General features: G+C 46.1%; 1 protein-coding gene across 10 annotated transcripts in view; it reads left to right on the forward strand.

Moving 5' to 3' along the window:
• The first annotated feature begins 5,476 nt into the window (after positions 1–5,476).
• The window catches only part of STON2 (stonin 2), a 190,842-nt gene continuing 181,940 nt past the window's right edge, over positions 5,477–14,378 (forward strand). For 2 of the 10 annotated variants that reach the window (XM_063645519.1, XM_063645520.1), the window contains exon 1: positions 5,501–5,658. The gene's annotated coding sequence lies outside the window, so the exon portion shown is untranslated. Of the gene's footprint in view, positions 5,673–14,378 lie in introns of all 10 variants that reach the window. The other 8 variants (XM_063645522.1, XM_063645524.1, XM_055288542.2 and 5 more) reach the window with 7 other exon arrangements.

Raw genomic sequence — 14,378 nt, forward strand, 5'->3', positions numbered from 1 at the left:
TGGGCGGGGTGGCTCATGCCTGTAATCCCAGCACTTTGGGAGGACCAGGCGGGCGGATCACGAGGTCAGGAGATCGAGACTATCCTGGCTAACACAGTCAAACCCTGTCTCTACTAAAAATACAAAAAAATAGCCTGGTGTGGTGGTGGGCGTCTGTAGTCCCAGCTACTCAGGAGGCTGACGCAGGAGAATGGCGTGAACCTGGGAGGTGGAGGTTGCAGTGAGCTGAGATTGCGCCATTGCACTCCAGCCTGGGCTCCAGAGCAAGACTCCGTCTCAAAGAAAAAACAGAACAAAAAAACAAAAAAAATTACATTCCATGTTATTGATTTCAAGTTCAGTAAAAGTTCATAGATGGAAAAGATCAATATGAATAGAGAATAGAGGATGTATTGGAGGAGTTAGGATGTTACGAAGCTTGAGTTGGAAACAGGAAATCTAAATAAAGATTCTTCACGCCGGGCGCGGTGGCTCACGCTTGTAATCCCAGCACTTTGGGAGGCCGAGGCGGGCGGATCACGAGGTCAGGAGATCGAGACCACGGTGAAACCCCGTCTCTACTAAAAAATACAAAAAATTAGCCGGGCGCGGTGGCGGGCGCCTGTAGTCCCAGCTACTCGGAGGCTGAGGCAGGAGAATGGCGTGAACCCGGGAGGCGGAGCTTGCAGTGAGCCGAGATTGCGCCACTGCACTCCAGCCCGGGCGACAGAGCGAGACTCTGTCTCAAAAAAAAAAAAAAAAAAAAAAAAAAAAAAAAAAAAAAAAAAAAAAAAATTCTTCAATACCACTTCAGCATCTTATTAGCAAGATTTCCTACTTGGAAGAGTGTGTGTGTGTGTGTGTGTGTGTGTCTGAATGTTGGAGTGTGTGTCTGTGTGTGTCTGAGAGTGGGGTGTTGGAGGGAAGGAGGGAAAGGGCCGGGTTTTTGTAATGAATTTCTCTTGCACCTTTTTCCTCTCACCTTTCTCAAGACCAACTCTTTAGAATTTGGCTGTCATTGTCTACAATCCTTCCTGTTCCTAGCATGTTCCAAAAAATGCCTGGCCCATAAATATGTGTGGGGTGGAAGAAGTACCTTGCCATAAAGACAAAACTAAACCCTCTCTTATGGACTGAAGTTTATTAAGTTTATAGAGAGGAGAAGGGTGGAAGCTGTGAGATCTTATGAAGGGTTTCTAGTGGATACAGGGTTGATCTGGGTTGTGAGACATAAGGACATAGATTTTCCCACACCCATGACCACCAGTATTCTTCCAAACTGCCGACTAAAATGGCGCTAGTCCTCCAAACCAGCAAAAGCTGCACTGCCATATTGGTAGCCTCTAACCACATGTGGTTATTTAAATTTCAACACAATTTAAAATTCAGTTCTTCAAATTGCACTAATCACATTTCAAGTGTCCAATAGCCACACATGCCTAGTGGCTTCCATATTAAATAGCTCAGATAAAGAACATTTCCATCATCTTAGAACATTCAATTGAATAACGCAGATCTAAAGAATAAATCCTCTCTGGGATGCTGAAGGTGGGAGCCACATTTAACTGCTTTTCACAGGCTTAGAAAAGTTCCTTTTCACTTTTAGCTACTATACCTTAGGATTTAACCAACACGTCCATTACTGATGGTTTCCACACTTTCAGAATGTATGTATTCTTAGAGAGCATGCAGTGAATTTTCTTTAACAATTCAGTGGTTTTTAGCATATTCACAAAGTTTATAACCATAACCACTAATTACAGAACATTTTCATCATCCCGAAAAGAAAGTTTATAGCCATTAAGCAGTCACTTCTCATTTCCCCTTGGCAACCACTAATCTGCTTTCGGTCTCTATGGATTTGCCTATTCTGAATATTTCATGTAAATAGAATCATACAGTGTGTGGCCTTTTGTTTCTGGCTTCTTTCACATAGCATGATGTTTTCTAGAGTTATCCATATTTTGGCTTTTATCAGTACTTCATATATTTTATGCCTGAATAATATTCCATTATATGGATATACAGTAAGTTATCACTTATTGTCATTGATAGGTTCTCAAAACGGCAACCTTTAAGCAAAACAATGTATAAAAACCCCCAATTTTCCCATAAGGAAATTGACATAAACAAGAATTAAGTTCCTACAGCACATTTCTGGTCACAAAAACATCACCAAACTGCTAAATAAAGAGCAAAAACCCTTCTAATATTAAAGGTGGAAATAAATGTGAGCTATATGTACACTTTTAAAAGATTAATAAAAACAAGTAAGATAATTATTTGCCCCATTACTCCAGTTCAAGGTCTCAGGTGATTGGAGCCCATCTGGCAGCTCAGCACACCAACAGGGAGCCAATCCCAAACAGGACATCATTCCATCACAAGCCTCTCTCTCTCACACATGCACACACACACACACACAAACACACACACACACACACACGCACTCATTCTGGGACAATTTAGACACGCCAATGAACCTAATGTGCACATCTTTGGAATGCAAAAGGAAACTGGAGTACCTGGAGAAAACCCATGCAGATGTGGGGAGAACATGCAAACTTTCAGCTGGGAGCTGATCTTTTTTTTCTCATCAACATCCTAATGAAACGTTATTGGAGGACCTTCTGTACTATTTAATGCATTTTGTTTATCTATCATTAATTGATGGGCATTTGGGTGGTTTCTACCTTCAGCTATTATGAATAATGATGCTATAAACATTTGTGCACAAGTTTTTGTGTAGGCATATGCTTTCAGTTCTCCTGGGTGTATATCAAGGAATGGAATTACTGGGTCATATGGTAACTCTATGTTTAACTTTTTGAGAAATTGCAAAACTGTCTTGTAAATTAACTGCACCACTTCACCTTGTGTTCATTTAAGGAAGAGCTTATTCTTCTCTTGACCTGACAGTGCTTGACAGAAACTACCTTTTTACTGTTGGATTGCATGGATGATCGCTTTGCTCCACACCAAATGTCCTTCCAGTCTGGAACTGAAGAATGCCCTGTTGAAGACCAGGATAGGGTGTGGCCCTAGTCTCCTTAATACCACCCTATTAGCCTGTCAGGGGTTTACATCAGTCACTTCATGTTTATTAAGAACCTACTTAATTGGGGATACATTGATTGAGGATACATTGCTAAGTAATGCACAGTCTGCTAGTTAGAAGGATGGCCATTTGAGCAGACCACTAGAATGCTGTTGCTTATTAATGTTACGGGAATATAAGATGGGCAAGAGGTTCACAGCTCAGCCTGGGAGAATGAGTGAAGGCTTCACAGAGAAAAGAATATTTGAGTTTTGAGCATTAAGCAGTAGTCACCAGGGAACAAATGTGATACAGAGGGCGAACTAAATAAAGCATTTTGGTAGAGACAGAGAACAGACCAAGATATAAGCAGTTCCTGGCCCCAGTAAGATTCCAAGGTAATGGAAGTAGAATTCAGGTTCTTCTTTCACTTGTCACTCTTTCTTCATTTGCCATCCTTCTTTCACTTGTCATCCCTGGGCTGAGTTTAATGTGATGTGATGAGGCTTGAGCAGTTTGACAAAACATCTTGGGTCAGCTTGGTTCTGGCTGAAACAGTCCTTCTTCGCTGGAGGGATAGTTTGTCCAATCCAAATGGAACTTCTGCTTTGGCAGAAGCCACAGCTATGTAAAGTGAGCAACCTGAATTATGGGCTGATGTCTCCATGTGCTTCTGATGTTTGGAGAGGGATGCCCATGAAAGAACTCTCCTCACACAGTCCACACCATGCCGCGCTCTGTCTGGTGTTCCTCCCAGGTGAGGTTCAACCCGTGCGTGTCCACCTATTCAATATAGAGTGAATCAACTGAGGCCTGGCACGGTGGCTTATGCCTGTAATCCCAGCACTTTGGGAGGCCGGGGCGGGCGGATCACTTGAGGCCAGGAGTTCGAGACAGCCTGGCCAACATGGTGAAACCCCGTCTCTACTAAAAATACAAAAATTAGCCGGGTGTGGTGGCACGTGCCTGTAATCCCAGCTACTCAGGAGGCTGAGGCATGAGAATAGCTTGAACCCGGGAGGCAGAGGTTGCAGAGAGCCGAGATCGTGCCACTGCACTCCAGCCTGGGCGACAGAGTGAGACTCCGGCTAAAAAAAGAAAAAAATTAAAGTGAATCAAGTGTTTGTCCATTGATATAAACTGGAGAAAACAGAGGTAATTTCCTCTTGTGGTCTTGGGCTCCTCAAAGTAAATGACTGTAAGCTTACCCTAAGGTAAGCGTCAAGACTGTTCAGAGTGGGTGAAACTGTTAAAGCCTTGAGTCTTTACTTCTCTCCTAAGCCAAATTTCTCACTCATGGTGTTCTGTCAACATAAGAGAATAAACAAGGGGGAAATGTCTGTAGAAAAACGGCTACATACTTGCTTTCAAGGTAGTGCCACCAAGCTAAAGGTCCTACAATATAAGTTGTGTTACTTACTTCTACTCATTTCCTATCTGGGTGTTTAAAGAGGGTGTTTTATGAGTAACAGAACAAAGGTCTGGTGGCACCCAGATTTATGGTTTGTTTTTATTCCTTAGAAAGATTCAGGGCAGATGGGAGAAGAGACGGAGGACAGAACAATTTCAATTCCCTATACGCCCTCGGTTCTAACCAGTGCCTCTCCTCCACAGTGTGGAGTGACTGCTGGTGTGTCTTTCAATGAAAATCTCTCCAGACTAAAAACTGGTGTCACTTGTCCACATGTTCAAGGGGCATATGGATGTTCTTATGACAGCCTCTTTCTGTATTTCTGAACTAATAAATGTAAAGCGTTTGGAATAGTGCCTAGTAAACAACATGCACCATAAAAAGTTAGGGTCATTATCATTATCCAGCCTCATCTCTCTAGCTGGGTATGAACTTCCCTGTAATCGAAGATCTCACCATTTTTATCTTTTTTTCCCCTAAACACCTAGCACGGTGTTTTTAATAATTTGTTGGCGTGATTAAGACTTTAAACAAGTTGCTCTCCCTTTGAGAGCTCAGGTAGGACCACTGAGAGGTTGTGTGTAGAGTCCGATATGAGTCCACAGAACTATTTGGCGCCCGCTGTTTACAAGCCACTGTCCTGAGCCTACGCCCTTTGTAGAGTCAAAAGTATCAGTAAATGAACGTACAGGAGTGAGGCTAGTTGAGCAATGATTCCCGCTCCTAGGAGGTCTCAACTACCAGCCCGCAGGTGGAGCGGGTGGGACTCCCATGCGCTCCCCGTTCCACGCCATTTCCACGTCGCTCGAATCGATGCTTTCCGTGTTGCCTCGTGCCTGGACGGCCGGCCCTACTAGGCGCAGAGGGGAAGGATCCCGGTTTCGGCGTCTGGTTGGGGCTCCGGGAGCCGCGGGAAATCGAGGCTGCGGCGCGGGAGGCTTGGCCAGCAGATCCCGGCGGCGCCCGGCCAGTCCCCCCGCCCCGGCTCCTCGGCTGCCCAATCATGGCGCGGCTCGGGAGCGCGCCGCGGCCAATCAGGAGCGGCGGGAGCGGCGCCGGGAGCCGGCGGGCGCAGAGCGAGCCCGAGAGTCTGGAGCCGGCGTCGGCGCTGCGGCCGGGAGGGAGCGTGGCGAGAGCAGCGCGGCCGGGTGGGTATCCCGCTGCCAGAGAAACCGGCTTTTCCGCGGCGACCTTCCGGCGGACGCCGGGGACCCTGCGGACCGCGGCGCAGGTAACTGCACTCACGTCCCGCAGCAGGAGGGCGAGCGCGCCCCCCAAGAGGGGCCCTGCAGGTGGAGGGGGCGGGGGGCGGGGGCGGGGGCGGGGGCGGGCCGGCCGCCAGGTCCTAGCGCCGCGGTGCCCCCTGGCGCTCCCGAGCCTGCTTGGTCGAGCCACGCGGAGGCGCGGCGTTTCCACCAGCCGCGGGCGTCCCGGGGTGGGAGAGGACGAGGGGACTCTACTTAAGGCAGAGGACTCCTGCGACCCCTGGCCCCATACACAGACACTTCTGGCCGACGGGTATCTTCAAGATTGGGACGCCCAGGATGTCTTCATCGGCCCGAGTGGGGAGGCGACAACAGGTGTCCCAGGGGACGGTGCTTTCCCTACACTCCCCTCGCCTGAAACCCTGGCCTTGGCGCCGCGCCCCACCTTCGGGGTGTCGGGAGGCAGGACCCCAGCCTGGCCTCAGGCGCTCTGCCCGCTGGACAGCGCCCAGAGGCGGCCTGGACGTGGGGCTTGGATGGAGTTTCCTCTGCGCGTTGCCAGGCAATTTGCCGGACACCCGCCTCTCGCTGGGATGAAGAGTTGAAGATGAGAGTGTGTGTGTGCGCGCGCGTGTGCGTGTGTGTGCATTCGTGCGTGTGTGTGTGTGCGCGTCCGTGTGTTCTGGTGCAACCCCTACTGGAAGGAGCTGCCTGAGGGCTGTGTGTGTGTGAATCATTAACTGTGCTTTTGTGCAGCTCCTGGCCTCTGCCTGCCTCCCCGCCAGTCCCGACGCTCCCCGTTTCCCCCTCGGGCAGGTCCTTCTTACTCTCTGTGCCTCCCTCTCCTGATCTGTAAGGTTAGACCACCGGCCTGATAGCGCTGTTTTGAGGATTATATGAGCCAATGCCTGAAAAACACCGAGCACAGCGCTAAGCACTCAATAAATACTGGCTCTTATTATTTATTATACGGAGTGGATGGGCTTTTAAAGAGTAAATCAGACGTGTCCAAACTGGCCTAGCAACCATTTGCAGCTCTGAACAGCTTTCTACACTTGAAAGGAAAAATATGCTATTATTAATGAGACTGATGGTATCTTTAAAGGTAGCATATCCTTTTGGGGGTCGGTAAAAAACCTATCCATTGGAATGGTGAGAGAGATAAATGCATTCCAACTAGTAACTGAGAAAAGCTTTGTGACCTTTGAAAAAATTGGTATGAATATTGTGTGAAAATAATATCATGATACTTTGTTAAATGTTCACCTTTCATTAGCATGGCTGATTTGGGGGAAGTATTTGAAAGTTTTATACTTTTTACTCCTCCCTTAAACGAAAAGGTAAAACTAAAAAGGGAAGGAGGGAGAAAGAGAGAGGAAGAAAAAAACTCAACCACACAACAAAAATGCCAGTGGCTCATAGAAACCTAAAATTGCAGTTGCTACTTTTAGGTGTTTTTTTCCTATGCCTGACCTGGGTGGTCTGGTTTAATTCTTTGTCACTGTGTCACTTTTCTTTTCTTGGTTAATCTGAAAAGTCAAATAATTGGCCCCTTTTATTTTTCTTTTTAAAACTTAAAATATCGACATGTAGCAGACCTGCTTGGAGTTCTGAACCCCCTGCTCAGTTGCCTCCTACTCTGTGACGAATCCAAAAGAACCTTCTCAAAGCTTCTCTAGAGTGATGTCAGTGGGAATCTGTCTTACCACACCATACTACCCCCTACCCGGCAACCCATAGGCTAGGACCTGGGGAAAGGATGCAAACAAAATGCCCCAGTTCTTGTAGGGTCTCTTGTGCTTTTGCCAGGAGCCTTAGAATGTACATTGACTTAGAGGAAATGCTTATCTTCTCAGGGGGTAAGAAGCCCACTTCCAGATGCAATCTTTCAAGTCTCAGATTAGCATGGCAGCCTTTTCAGTTGCTGATAAGAGGACTTTTACTCTCTCCAGTGGCGTGGGAGGATCTGAACGCGCTTGCTGCTGCGGGGAGTAAGACAGATGTGTTGGGCGGGGCAAAGACTCCTGAGTTCAGAGCCAGACTCCCACCTCGTGAAATCTCAGACTGTGACTGACTCTGAGAAGCTTCAACAAATTACTTTGTTTTTCTGAGCCAGGCTTCTGCTTTGTAAAATGAGTTGTTGAATTTTTAATTTTATTATTATTTTTTCTTAGAGGTTGTTCTAAGGATAGTACTAATGAATGGAGGCGCCGTGGCACAGTTCCAGGGACGTGGTTACAGGTCTGGAGCATCCAGAGAAGATCTTAAAAGTTATACCTGAGAAAGACACAAAAAGCTTGACCGAGGGGTAAGACTTGAGCTGAGTGTAGAATGATGAGCAAGTCTCTTGTGCAGGCAGGGGTGAGGTGGGATTGGAAAGAGGGTAGAGCAGAGAAGAGAAGACATTCCAGACTGAGAGAAGTGATCAAAAGTACTATTACAGTCAGCTTAACGGTAAATAACAAGTAACCCCCAAATATCAGTAATTTGCAACAGCCAAGATTTAGTTCCCTCTCATGCTGCATGTCCAGTGTAAGTCAGGCATAGTTCTACCCCTCATTTGTCATCATTCTGGGACCCACTGAGGCTTAAGAAACAGCCTCTCTCTGGGACAATGTGGATCTTATTTATGATAAAGGGAAAAAGGACATGATAGAACAAAACTATAGCATCTAAAGTCTGCTCAGAAGTAGCAGCCGTCGCTTCAGCTCTCATGCTGTTGGTCAAGGTAATTCACATGGCAAAGTCTGCTGTCTGTGGTATGGGAAAGTCTAAACCAGCTGCAGACAGCGAGGTATGGCTGAGCAGGAGGAAAAGTGCTGAAGGAAACAAGGTCAGGAGGTGGCCCAGTGGCAGATGATGAAGGACGCTGGGTCGGGTGCCAGGGGATTGGGACTTTATCCATTGGCAGGGAGCAGCCACTGAAGAGTTTTGAGCTGGGCTTTGACAGGGTCAGATTTTCCTGCTGAACACACATTTCTAGTGGCCAGATGGAGAGAAGATTGAAATAGGTGAGCTAAAAAGCAAGAGGTGATGAGGGCCAGGGCAAATACGGTGGCCTCCAGTCTCTCTCTCACCATCTGTTACATGGCTTAAAATTCCACTGCTAGAAACTGATTTAGTTGGCTCTTGAGCAGCTTGCCTTCTTCACGAGTTCTCTCCTAAAATGCACGTGCTCTCTCATCTTGAAGTCGTTATTTTATATCACCTGAAGCAGTGGATCTCAAACTTTAGTGTGCATCCGAATCACCTGGAGGGACTGAGAAAATGCAGATTGCTGGGCCTGGCCCCCTGAGTTCCTGAATCAGTCAGTCCGGTCTGGGGCCTGGAAATGAGTATTTCTGACAAGTGCTCAGGTGATACTGATGCCGCTGGTCCTACACTTTGAAAACCAGTAAACTAAGGGGAGACATTAAGGTGTGATTGAGATAAATACCTGAATGGAAGAGTCCAATGGAAGGAGGAAAAGGGCTGGAAGGTCTCAGCATTCTCCATGCAGCAGTTTTGCTGAAGGCTGACTCTGGCCATGAGCAGTAGGCTCTGTAAGAGTAACTGAGTCTCTAGGCGTATATTAAATTGCAGATGCAATGCTCATAGTGAGGAAATGAAAAAAGCTTGGGTCCAGAGAAGAAGCATACAAGTGCTGCTTCGTCGCATCCCTTTGTAATTTTGCCCAGACTTCCCATCCTGTCATCTAGCACATGCCCTTTTGTCTGGCCCCAGACCTCTCACTCAGGCCTGTCCGCATATTCCAATCCTGATCCATCACACTTCTTGTCATTCCAGCTATAATTTCTTCTGGAGCTGAGCTTTCCCACTGGGTGGACATTTGGCTGAATTTTGATATAGTCAGACCAAGAAATTGCTTGCTTTACTTGAGGTCACCATCATAATTAAATATCTGTGTCATGTGGTCATACAGATTGTGATCAGCACCCCCCACCCCCAAGATAAATAACCCCCTGAGAACCCAAGATTGTCCATGGTTTGGCTTATACTACGAGATGGAGCAAGTTACTACAGTTCCCCCTAACTGTGACTCATCACTCCTGAAACAACAGGGCATGCCAGAAATGGACGTAAAGGAGCAAATATGTTGGGGTGTATAACGTGACACAGGAAATAAAACACAGTGAGAGTGTCTTTTTTTTTGTTTGTTTTTTACTATATTTTTTCTCATTCGTAAGCATGGCACAAATTTGAACTCTACCTAGGGTCCCAATAAACCAGTGGTTTGCCAGCATGTGACAGAGAGCATGTAAATGCATGAAATACTTCTAGGATCACCATTCTAAGTGCTGGCTACCAGATTAGAATATTTGTTTCAAGGTAGGATGAGTGCAGAATTACCCATCGGGGTGTGAATAGAAAATTCTAGAAATTCTATATGCATTTTATTTTTTTGAGATAAAGTTTTGCTCTTGTCCCCCAGGCTTTAGTGCAGTGGTGCGATCTCAGCTTGCTGCAACCTCTACCTCCCAGGTTCAAGGGATTCTCCTGCCTCAGTCTCCCAAGTAGCTGGGATTACAGGTACCCACCACCACGCACAGCTAATTTTTTTTTTTTGGAGACAGAGTTTCGCTGTTGTTGCCCAGCCTAGAGTGCAGTGCGTAATCTCGGCTTTCTGCAACCTCCAGCTCCCGGGTTCAAGCAGTTCTCCTGCCTCAGCCTCCCTAGTAGCTGGGATTACAGGAATGCGCCACTGTGCCCGACTAATTTTGTATTTTTAGTAGAGACAGAGTTTTGCCATGTTGGTCAGGCTGGTTTTGAACACCTGATCTCAGGTAATGTGCCCACCTCGGCCTCCCAAAGTGCTGGGATTACAGGCGTGAGCCACTGTGCCTGGCCACAGGTAATTTTTCTATTTTTAGTAGAGATGAGGTTTTCCTATGTTGGCCAGGCTGGTCTCGAACTCCTGACCTCAAGTGATCCACCTGCTTCAGCCTCTCAAAGCCCTAGGATTACAGGTGGGAGCCACTGCATCTGGCCTTCTATATGCATATTAAATGTGTATAAAATAAGAAATACTATAATGAGCTCATATTATAAAATGAAGTGAGTGAGATTTGAAAAGATCCTTGTTCCAGTTGAGATTTGAGAGACAAGTCGTACCTTGAAGGTGTGCTTTCTGAAACAGGAGAAACTCCCCCAGGATTCTGTGTACCTTCCCAGAGGTGGATGAGAAAGCTTAGAACTATAGCCTCTATCCTGGAGGCCTGAAGCCAACTGTTTCCCTCTCCAGGTCATTTTGGAGAGCCAGCAGTTTTTCCCCCTCGTGCAGCTGTGGCCTTGGTACTGCCTTCACTTGATCTACTCTATGGTGAACTACCACGGTTCCCTCCAGCTCAGGTTTCCAGGAAACCTGGCCTAAAATTTCAAAAGGCGCAGCAAACAAAACTGTGGATGTAACTCTGAGAGCCAGTGAGAGAAGGGACACTTAAACCAGCCAGGGGGATTTAAAATGCTGAACAATTCATTAGAAGGTGCATCCCCACTGGATAACATTTACCCAGCAATTTGATATTTAAGAAATGTTAAGTATCAAATCATAGAAAAATATTACCTTCTAGTATCTAGGTATATTAAATAAATGCTTATATCTCATATATCTATATGTTTTTTCACATCTCTAGCACTTTCGGGAGGTAGACTTTAGTGTTACTGCTCTCTTTCTGAAATGCAGTAACAAAGATAGAAACAGTTGACCAAAATTCTATAGATAGATAATAGTAGGGCAGGATTGAAACTTGGATTTTTCATTCATAGTGTGCAACCTTTGTTACCCCAGCTGGCTGTGTACTAACTTGGACTGGTGCCCTGAAGTGGCCTCTCTAACTGGCAAGGGGTGGTCAGTGTTCCTTGTGATGTTTCATCACAGCGAGGAGTGTGAAGCCACTTTGCAGATTGCTAATGGCTCAGTGAAACCTTTGGGAGTTATGTTCATTTGAATGGTATTGACCATCTGCTGAGTGCAAGGCTTTGAGGAAAACGTTACGAGGAATTCAGAGAAGTATTATGCTCAGTCCCTGACACAGCCTCTATGCTGAGAGAGAAAAGACATAATATTTATATAAAATCAATGATAGTTAAACCACAGCGATACCAACAGTAGGCAAATAATCCAGTGGGCTGTCAAGTGCTGTGAATTCAGACAGCGAGTCTTTCCCAGATTGTGCTGGGCTGGGAAGGTTCAGGGAGGAGCAGCTACTCCGGGCTGGATGGAGAAGTAGGATTTAGCTAGGTGGGAACCACCATAGTCTTTAGGGAAGGAATGGGTCTAAGTGAACTGTGCCGCTGCACTGGTCCACACGTCTTTTCAGGTCCATTCACTGGACTACTGTATCTGAAGTAAAGGGGTCAAGTGGGAGAGAAGGGAAGTCGGAGCTAGATGACTTCTTTTTTCTTTTTTTTTCAGACAGAGTCTTGCTCTGTCGCCCAGGCTGGAGTGCAGTGGCGCGATCTCAGCTCACTGCAACCTTCGCCTCCTGGATTCAAGCAATTCTCCTGCCTCAGCCTCCTGAGTAGCGGGGATTACAGGTGCCCGCCACCACACTTGGCTAATTTTTTGTATTTTTAGTAGAGATGGGGTTTCACCATGTTGGCCAGGCTGGTCTCGAACTTCTGACCTCAGGTGATCCACCTGCCGTGGCCTCCCAAAGTGCTGGGATTACAGGCGTGAGCCACCGTGCCCGGCCTAGATGACTTCTTTTTTTTTTTTCTTTTTGACACAGTGTCTCGCTCTGTCATCCAGGCTGGAGTGCAGTGGCACAATCTCGGCTCACTGCAACCTCCACCTCCTGGGTTCATGCCATTCTCCTGCCTCAGCCTCCCGAGTAGCTGAGACTACAGGCGCCTGCCACCACGCCCAGCTAATTTTTTGTATTTTTATTAGAGACAGGGTTTCACTGTGTTAGCCAGGATGGTCTCAATCTCCTGACCTCGTGATCCGCCCTCCTCGGCCTCCCAAAGTGCTGGGATTACAGGCGTGAACCACCGTGCCCAGCCTAGATGACTTCTTAAAGCTATCCTTTCTCGACTGCCATCAGACTATTTAATCTTTGCCTAAATTATCAAAAGCAGTATTTAATCTGAATGGCTGCATAACCTCCTGCAAATGAAGCCATTCAGTGATTTATTAGTAGATGAATAACACTGGACTCTGATTTGGCCTTCTTAACGTGTTCATTGTATTAATAGGAAAGCACTTTGGAGCTAAGGATGTCAAATGTCTATATAAATAAAATCTAATCCTATTATAAACTCTGTCAAACTTGCAGGCAGTTGGTCCTACTCCACTGGCAATCTAACCTGGAAAGGTCAAATGACTTGTTGAAAGACATGCAGAAATCCCTTGGTGCTTCTGTAATAACTGACCCTGCTTCCCCTGACATTTGGCGGTGTCTAGCTTAAGTCACTTCACATATCTCCATAAGGATGGCGACACTAAGAATGACACCAAGATGACACTAGGGCCCCTGTCATCTAGATAGGATTTCTCCTACTCATATTATGCCCCATGGGGGCTGTCAGCTGTGACCCCAAAGGGTCCTTGTTAATTTTAAGCTTGGGGTGAGATCATTGTACTCTTCTTTTTCAGGCTTCTCCCTGGCTTTCATTGAAAGAAGGTACCATTTTAGTGCTGTGTGTCCATGCAAACACACCATCTGAATGAAAGGGAATTCTCAAGCATTTTTCATGCCAAATGCCGAGAAGTATAGTGGGACCATCAGTGGCTTTCTATCTACCTGAACTTTGAAGTTAGACACTAGACCCTTTCCAGCTTGATAGTCCCTCCATTGGCTGCCCTTTGAAGTTAGCTAACTGGTTTAAAAAACCAAATGGGATACTTTAAATGAAAACAGACTTTATTTCACTGTGTGCCTTAGAAACGGAAAACATTTGTCTTAAATTTTTTTGGTTTTTGTTTCCGTTTTTTTTTTTTGAGACAGAGTATCATTGTGTCACCCAGGCTGGAGTTCAGTGACAGGATCTCAGCTCACTGCAGCCTCCACCTCCTGGGTTCAAGCGATTCTCCTGTCTCTCCTTCCTGAGTAGCTGGGACTACAGGTGTGTGCCACCATGCCTGGCTAATTTTTGTATTTTCAGTAGAGACAGGGTTTCACCACGTTGGACTGGCTGGTCTCGAACTTCTGGCCTCAAGCAGCCCACCTGCCTCAGCCTCCCAAAGTGCTGGGATTACAGGCGTGAGCCACCATGCCTGGCCCGTTTGTCTTCAGCTTTTAAAAGAGAATAATGATAATGCCATGGTTAAGTGGATGAGGCTGGGGTGATCCATATTTGGTAGACGTATCCAGTTATATGTTGTTTAAATGTTGTCTATTATGTGAACTCAGAGCTGTCAAAAATATACTTTGTGTTTTTCCCCATCTTTGTCAAACATAAAATATTCATTTTTTTCTAAATCATTCCATGTCCCTACATTTCCCTCCACTTCAGACTTTGAACAGTTGAAGGATGGAAAACTTTTATCATTGCTGAAATTATCAAAAACACTGTCAATAGCTATCATACATTGAGTTTTACATCCTCTGCTGAGTGGTTATACCATGTTATCTTACTGAATTTGCACCTCAACACTGTAAGGTCAGGAGGAGTAGCATCTCATCTAAGGAGTAGCATCTCATCTAAGGAGTAGCATTACATGAGGCAGACAGAGGCTGGAGCTAAGTACTTTGTCAAAGGTTGCAATGGAGCTGGGCTTTAAACCTACCTCTCTTAATCTCTT

The sequence above is a fragment of the Symphalangus syndactylus genome, chromosome 8, assembly GCF_028878055.3.
Source record: "Symphalangus syndactylus isolate Jambi chromosome 8, NHGRI_mSymSyn1-v2.1_pri, whole genome shotgun sequence".
In the NCBI taxonomy this organism is placed as follows: domain Eukaryota; kingdom Metazoa; phylum Chordata; class Mammalia; order Primates; family Hylobatidae; genus Symphalangus; species Symphalangus syndactylus.